The sequence below is a fragment of the Strix aluco genome, chromosome 16 (assembly GCF_031877795.1).
Source record: "Strix aluco isolate bStrAlu1 chromosome 16, bStrAlu1.hap1, whole genome shotgun sequence".
Classification (NCBI taxonomy): Eukaryota; Metazoa; Chordata; class Aves; order Strigiformes; family Strigidae; genus Strix; species Strix aluco.
The window spans coordinates 9,760,567-9,767,824 of record NC_133946.1 but is presented as its reverse complement, the minus strand read 5'-3'; the positions used below and the strand labels follow the sequence as shown (position 1 = coordinate 9,767,824).

General features: G+C 38.8%; 1 protein-coding gene across 1 annotated transcript in view; it reads left to right on the top strand.

Moving 5' to 3' along the window:
* The first annotated feature begins 2,627 nt into the window (after positions 1-2,627).
* The window catches only part of SHANK2 (SH3 and multiple ankyrin repeat domains 2), a 338,597-nt gene continuing 333,966 nt past the window's right edge, over positions 2,628-7,258 (top strand). The window contains exon 1 of the mRNA XM_074841993.1: positions 2,628-2,672. The gene's annotated coding sequence lies outside the window, so the exon portion shown is untranslated. The remainder of the gene's footprint in view (positions 2,673-7,258) is intronic.

Sequence of the window (7,258 nt, the reverse complement as noted above, 5' to 3'; positions counted from 1 at the left end):
GTATTTGGTGTGTCACCTGAGGGATGAGCATGTGCACGGCCGTGCTCTCTTGCCCAGCCACACATGAAAGCAACCTCTGGAAGAGAAACCTGTTGCGGTCGGAAGTGCTAGGGATGTGCGAGTAACCTGGGATTTCATGGCACAGATTTATTTAAGGGTGCATTGGAGGCTCTGAGGTAAAGAGGAGCTTCTGCTCTGCTGATCCTGTGCTTGAGGAGAGGAAAAAACAGGATCTGGGGGGAGACTCAGTAGTTTTTGTCTGCATGTGGGTGTTAAGAGAATCCTGTTGCAGAAACAGAAGATAGGACAGGTGCTCACTTTTCCAATGATGGTGTCTTTCTTCACTGTGCAGCCTCACCCAGCCTCATTAAGAAGCCAGTATTACCATTTAATTTGTTTTCTATGAATTTGCAATATAGAAATACTCTCATTTAATGAGCCTTTCCTAGCTCTTGGCAGGCCACTGTTTGTCATGTTGATTTTTTTATCCTTAGGGTTAGCTCTGGAGAGTACTGTGAAAAATAACATCCAAAATACAAAATGCAGTCATGCCGCTGGGTAATTTGTTTAAATAGGAGAATTTGGCCTCCACACAGAACAAGCTGCTGGCATTCTCCTCTCTTCCACGATGAAATGCAAAAATTCTCTGCAATGAGTTTCTGCAGCCTTTATTTGTGTGGGGTATTTAGTAGCTGAATGTTTAACATTTATGTTGCTCTTGTTATTTGTATTGTTTACCAACAAGGTCCCAAAATATTTGCTTAAGGTTCAAGCTATTGCTGCGGATATACCTTTAGTAAATCTTAGCAATATCTATCCAAAACTGACCAAGTTATAAATCTTTCCTAAAACAAACAAAGTTTGGTTTTGGAGTATGTTGTGCAGATGTGTCAGCATTTGAGGGCAATTTTGGAAAGTTTCATCTGTGATGGATATATCCAGTCCCAGGTAGTTCTTCCTCCTCTGTCTCTGGATCCATCTAGAAACTGAAAGCTGGTGTGTGTTGGAGTTCAGAAATGAAAGCAGTTGATTCCTTCTCTCGGAGATTAAGAACCCTGTTAGTTTAGTTAGTTGATTGTGCTTTGCTTTTAATCTGCTGACTTCTTTCCTTGTATGGATTCTGGTTTTTGCTTTAGGAGAAAGCTGATGATCTTTCCTTACCTAACTTTCCTGCGACCTTCACAATTGTGGAGATCATATTTATATCTCCCGCTCTAAAAATGGAAAACCTACTATGTTTAATTTCAAATGCAGCTTACTTCTATATGGTACACCATACAGTAGTTCAGTGTGGGAAATGTCCTTCAATAGCTTTTTTTGTTGCTGCTGTAAGATAGTTGTGCAGAATTATGCAGGTGCTGGAGACAGATTTGTAAGTATTTTCTTCCTATTCAAAACTTTTTGGATAGGTTTGTTTATTTTTAGTAAAACATGTCAAAGTCTATATTTAAAATAAAAAATGGGCTTAAATACACTGAAAGTATATTTAAATGTTTCCTCATACATGTACATATTAGCATTAACTATTGCTTGAATGTGCACAGTAAGAAGGATCTAATAAAGCATAGAATAAGGAGGGGTGAAATTGAGGTGAAGTCAGTTTTTATTTACATTGGGGTAAATGGTGCGGTGCCAGTGATGTTCACAGAATTACCCTTGAGTAATTCTAGTTTCACTTGTGGTCATATTCTGTATTTTTTTCTGGAGTTGCATGACTGCTTTACACTTCTGTTGTGTCTAAGAGAGAGTGCCTGTTGAGGCCTCTTAATGTGGTTAGAAGTAACAGATGTAACATAATCTAGTATTATTTTTTGATGGAGCACCATACACTAGAGTACACCAAAAAGTAAAAAAGTTTGTCAGACTTGTTTTTGCAATGGAAATCTCTGGATTTTCCCTTCTTCATATCTGTAAAAGGAGGAAATACATGATAGACAAGATTTTTTTCAGCATGACCTTCTACCCATCAATGAAAGCAATAAAATTTGAATCTAGTCATGCACACTTCAGATCTTATCAGTTAGCCAGCTATAGGCTACCCCTTCCTGTGCTGAGAGCTGGCCTGTGATGCTGCGCATGGTCAGCTGATCTGGGGAATCTCTTTGGAGGGCTGGAAACAGCAGACCATAATTTCTGATAGCAGGTGGACTTGGGGAAAAAATGAGCATGTTGCTGCTCAAATTTGAGTTGTTCAACAAATGCATGTGCCTGGGATGCCCAGTGCTTTGGCAAGACTTAAAGCAAGGAAGATGTCTGTGGGAAACAGCAGAGCAGCATCTTTCACCTTCTGTCAGATAACCAAAAGAGCCTATTTTTGCCTTAGCACTGACTTCATGCTGCCAGAAGCTCTCTGCAGTGGCTGAAGTTACATCAGTCTCCGCCCTTGCAAAACTATGCGTAATATTTATGTTACAGCATGATGAATATGTTGGGAATTTGCAGTGTGATAAACTTCCCATCTCTCTTGCAGACTAACATATCAAAATCCCCTTTGTGCTGTGAGCATTTCTGCTTTATAGATTTTTAAATTGGGTGGCCATCAGGTCACTGAATTTCTTCCTCCATGTGTCAATCTTTATGTCTCTCTGTATTTTTTACAGGAATCTGAGATGAGAGAGCGCTAAATTCTGATGATCATCTTGACACCATCATTGTCATCTGTATATTGGCAGGTAGGTGTGCCAAACTAATTTTGTAGAGAAATCGTTTAAGTTACACGTGTTGGTGGGCAAATCTACAGTTACAGCCCAGGACTTCAATTGCGTGTCTTGCTGGATTCTGCTAAGGTGTATTTCAATAAACAGGTGGTCAAAAAGTCTTGAAAAACCAGCTTGATCCCCAGCAAGGAAAATGTTCCTCATCCTGCTTTACAGTGTTGGGTGGATTACGAGAGTGATCTCAGAGCAGAGAAATTTGCAGCTTAACTGTAGCCTGTAGTGAAGACGGCTGGCAGATCTTGTTAAGTTTTATCCTCACGTGTAACAGCTCTCTTCCTCCTCCTACCGAATATACTTTAAATATGAACTAGCAGGTAGACTAATGTTATAACACTTCTTGTATTAGACATGTTAAACCCCCTATTTTTTTCCTAGGAGCAATTTATTAATGAGATCACTGTAAATAAGCAACTGATACTAGATTTGAGTAAAGAATTTCTGAGGGTTTGTACTGTAATGCCCTTGTCATACAGTTAGGTGAGAACTGATGGACTAGTGAGTTGGTGTGGAGCCTTTTGTGATATAGCACAAGCATATTCCCATATTCCTTGTATTTTTTTTTTTTACCCTATCTGAATGCAGCATTTTCAGTGTTTTCTATTCAAAAAGGCTTCTAGTCTCTACATGTTTATCTCTTTTTTTTTTTTTTTTTTTAATCTTTTCTATGATTCTTTTAAAAACAATTTTAAAGGTTTTGGTAGTACTCTGGAGGCGACATAGCTTTTTATGCAAAACAATTTCTTAAACTAGAATTATTTTATTGACTTCCAGTTCAATCATTACAAAAGAAATAGAAACTTTAAACTCAGAAAACAAGAAAAACGACAGATTTAAAATCAGGTTTCCTTTGGTAAAGCTTGATACTTTTGTATGATCTGAAAACTAAAAAACTAATTTTCTCTGTGATAAGAGAAACCGAAGGTGCCTTTTCTTGCACTGGCTGCTGCAGTTGTCTGTGTTAATGTCCATTATGAACACAGATCAAAGATAAGATAGTAACTCCTAACAGTGTCTTTGGATGAGCACTGGAAGGAGAGTGAAAATACAGAAATTATGTAAAATGTGTGAGATGGATTGCTGTAAAGTGTGTGGTGACACGAAGTGGTATAATTTGGAGCAGTAGTCTGCAGAAATAGAAAAAAGAGAGAAAGATTAAAAAAAATATGTGCACCTCAAAGGCCAGTGCAACAAAAATTTCTAGCTTATCAGGCATTTGCTGTTTGCTTCTGTGGTAGTACCACTATCAAAGATAAATACTTATGCCAATTAAAAGAGGAAGGTAATGGTACAGAAACAGGTGTGCAAATTTGGATTTTAAGTATTACATTTGACTGTGTTGAGTTGATGTGCATAATTATGTTTTATCATCTGAAATGTTTAAGCGAGTTCACAGTTGTGGTTAGGACCTTTTCAAGAGTCAGGCTGGTCTTTAGTCTATGGTATGACCAAAAGAATCCATCAGAGCCCACGCTGTCACTCCCTGATAAGGGATGTATATATTTGAATTGGATACAGAAGTGCGAAAGTGTGGTTTGTGAAAGGGAATATGTGAAATAATTCTAAGAACAGGGAAATAAACTTAAGTAGCTCAATTTTTAAATTATGTGCTCAGTGGTACTAAGCTGTCTGTGGGAAACAGAAAGGCCTTGTCAGTGTGTGACCGAAGTACCTTTCAGGTAAGTCTGAAGCATAAGGAACAACAGTTACTCATAACTAGCTTGGATAATGTATAAACACTAAAATATAGTTTAAAATATAGATGTACATGTGTAAGGCGTTTGCTTACCTTTTCAGTCTTGGTTGTTTTTTTTTTAACGTCATTCTTTCCCATTTACATTCATAGCAGTCCCAGTCACTGCAGATGTGAGAAGCAGACATTCATGACTGAGCACGCTGTGCTGTTCCATAGTGAGAGCCAGCAGTGACAGTGATGTTTGATACAGGCTGTAAACACTCCTCTGCGCTTTATGTGCTTTGAGTAGTTACTGAAATGGAACTTTCATCCCAGTTCTGTGGTTTTCGTAATATTACTATAAGTCTTTGTTGCACATACCAGTCCCTGGGTTTGAGTCTTTAGGTTAGGGTTGAGTTTTTTATTTCTTTTTTTATTACATAATTGTATATATTTAACAGCCTTTATTACAATATACAAAATACTGTAATTATATATTTTATTCTTTTTAATATAGCAAACTGTTCTTTTGTATGCAGTCTTTCTGACTTGCTATGATCTAATGAGTCTTCCCCAGGTTAGAAGGGGATCCAGCGCCAGACCCTGGGTTACCTGCGTGGGTTGGGGCAGCCAAGAAGAGATGGTCCAAGGGCCATCCCTGGTCCTCCTGCCACGGCAGCGGTGGTGCAGCTCTGGTGCTTAGTGTGCCTCATAGAGGTGCGGGGGGAGCCTTGCGTGGCAAGAAAAGGTAAACTATAATGATAGGAAATGCAGCTGTCAGGCATGTTAATAGCCACAGGTTTGTGCTGGGAGAGGCCTGTTCTGTTGGGCGGAAAGTTAGGAGACAACCCAAAATCTCATACAAAAACCTGGGGAGGAGCTGGTGGCTCCCTGTGACCTAAGGGAGAAACAGGAGAAGCGTCAAAATTATGAACTAAAAATGATGGTGTATAAGAAAATTAAACTCAGATATGCTTCCAGTACCACGAAAGGGGCAGAAATGTTCACTCTTCCTGTGTGGCTGAAAAAAATATGTGGAGAAGGGAAGTTTAAATTTATTAAGGCCTGGGGAAAACTTTGGAAGTGAGGCAGCTAGTGATGGCAATTGTAAAAAAAAAACCAACATAAAAAAACCCGTGAGGCAGATTAAATAAAATCTGTAAAATCTGTGGGAGAACATTAAGCAGACATAAAACCTAATGGCAAATCTCCTTTAATGCTTCTTTCCTTTAAAAGTGTGAATTGAACAAAATATATTTCTAGTTTTATATTAATGCTGAAAAAGAGGGCTTTTCTTGCTCTGTCTCTGCCTCCTTCATTCCTGCAAGCGGCAAAGCAGAGAGTGGGTTCAGTAAATCTCATTAATGGGTATGTCCTGAAGGATTTGGTTCACATGATGGGCTTAATTATTTCCTTCCCTTCACAGCTGCATCACACAGTAAGCAGAGCTGCCTAGACGTTGCTCTTTTATAATGAGGTGCAGGGATAGGTAGCTCTGACAGCATCAACAGAAGTGTTAGGAAATGAGCTCTGCATAGAAATTGTTCAGATTAGCAACACACATGGAAGTATTTGAGCAGCAAAATAGAAGTTAAGCAAAGCGAAGGGTGCGTCTGATAGGGTCACCCTAGCCCTCTCTTTTATAGAAAACTAGGAGTCCTCTCACGCATGGTATTCCTGGGCATCACTTGTCTTCATTCCTAGGGAAACGTGGGCCCATGTGGGTGGCCATCACAAAGGTTTCTTGACTGTGAAACCCCGTATCAGAAGCTGCTTGGTACCTATGGAGCATTTAGTAAGAACTTTTACTAAATAATTTCTTGATGGCAGAAACTGATAGTAGTTTGCCTGGTGTTCAAGAGACTTTTTTATTAGGAATATTTATATATCATGATTCAGTCAAGGATTTTTTTTAAGTGCTTTCATATTTGGTTTGCATATCTTGATTAGACTGTGATAATTTCCATGGCTGGAATCTCCAAAGTATGCTGTCATAAAATTATAAATGGTAATGAATTCACTTAATCAGGTCTTACAAGACTACAATCAACATGAAATCTAGTCAATTAGAAATAAATCTGTTTAAAGTATTTCTGGTTCTGCAACAGCCTCATTTTAGGACTTATATTACCTGTGACTGAATTAGAGACCTACATAAATGAGTAGAAATTACATGTTGTAAAGAAATCACTGTAGGTGATATAAACAAGTCCAGAACTTTTGGTGATGCTGAAGTTTACCTGAATCTCTGTTGTAAACTATAGATTGGACTGTACAAGTACAAGAAAGGAATATATCATCGATAGCAAGTGTGTATTTGACAGCAAGCATGTATTTGTGTGGTTGAAAAAACTTTATAGATATGAATATATTTTGCAGTGTGTAAATATGTGAGACCATATTGAATGCAAAATGTATGCTTGCTTATATGCCTTTCAGGAAGCTTTGGGGTTATAGAACTAAACCATAATTGTAGGTTAATCTTTTGATTTTATCTTAACCCTTACAGCTCTATTTAAAGACAAAATACAGATACAAGTGCTGCATTTTGCTGTTGGCCTCAGTAAGACCAAGCTGACCTTACATCCAGCGTGGTTGCTAGTGTTGTTTCTAAGTTTAGTCCTCGTCTTGCCCTTCTTTGTAGGGTCAAATTTCTGTAAATGGTTTGGTCACGGCTTTGTTACATGCTTCAATACGAGGGCAAAATGACCCTACCTCTGTCTCTGACCCGGAGGAGGCGATGGAACGTGGTTTTGTCAAGTTTGCAGATGTCACCAAACTGAGGGAACAGGGCTGCCATCCCTCGGGACTGAAGCAGGCAGGGGAAATGGGCTGGCAGGAGCCATGTGAAATTCAGCGAGAACAAATA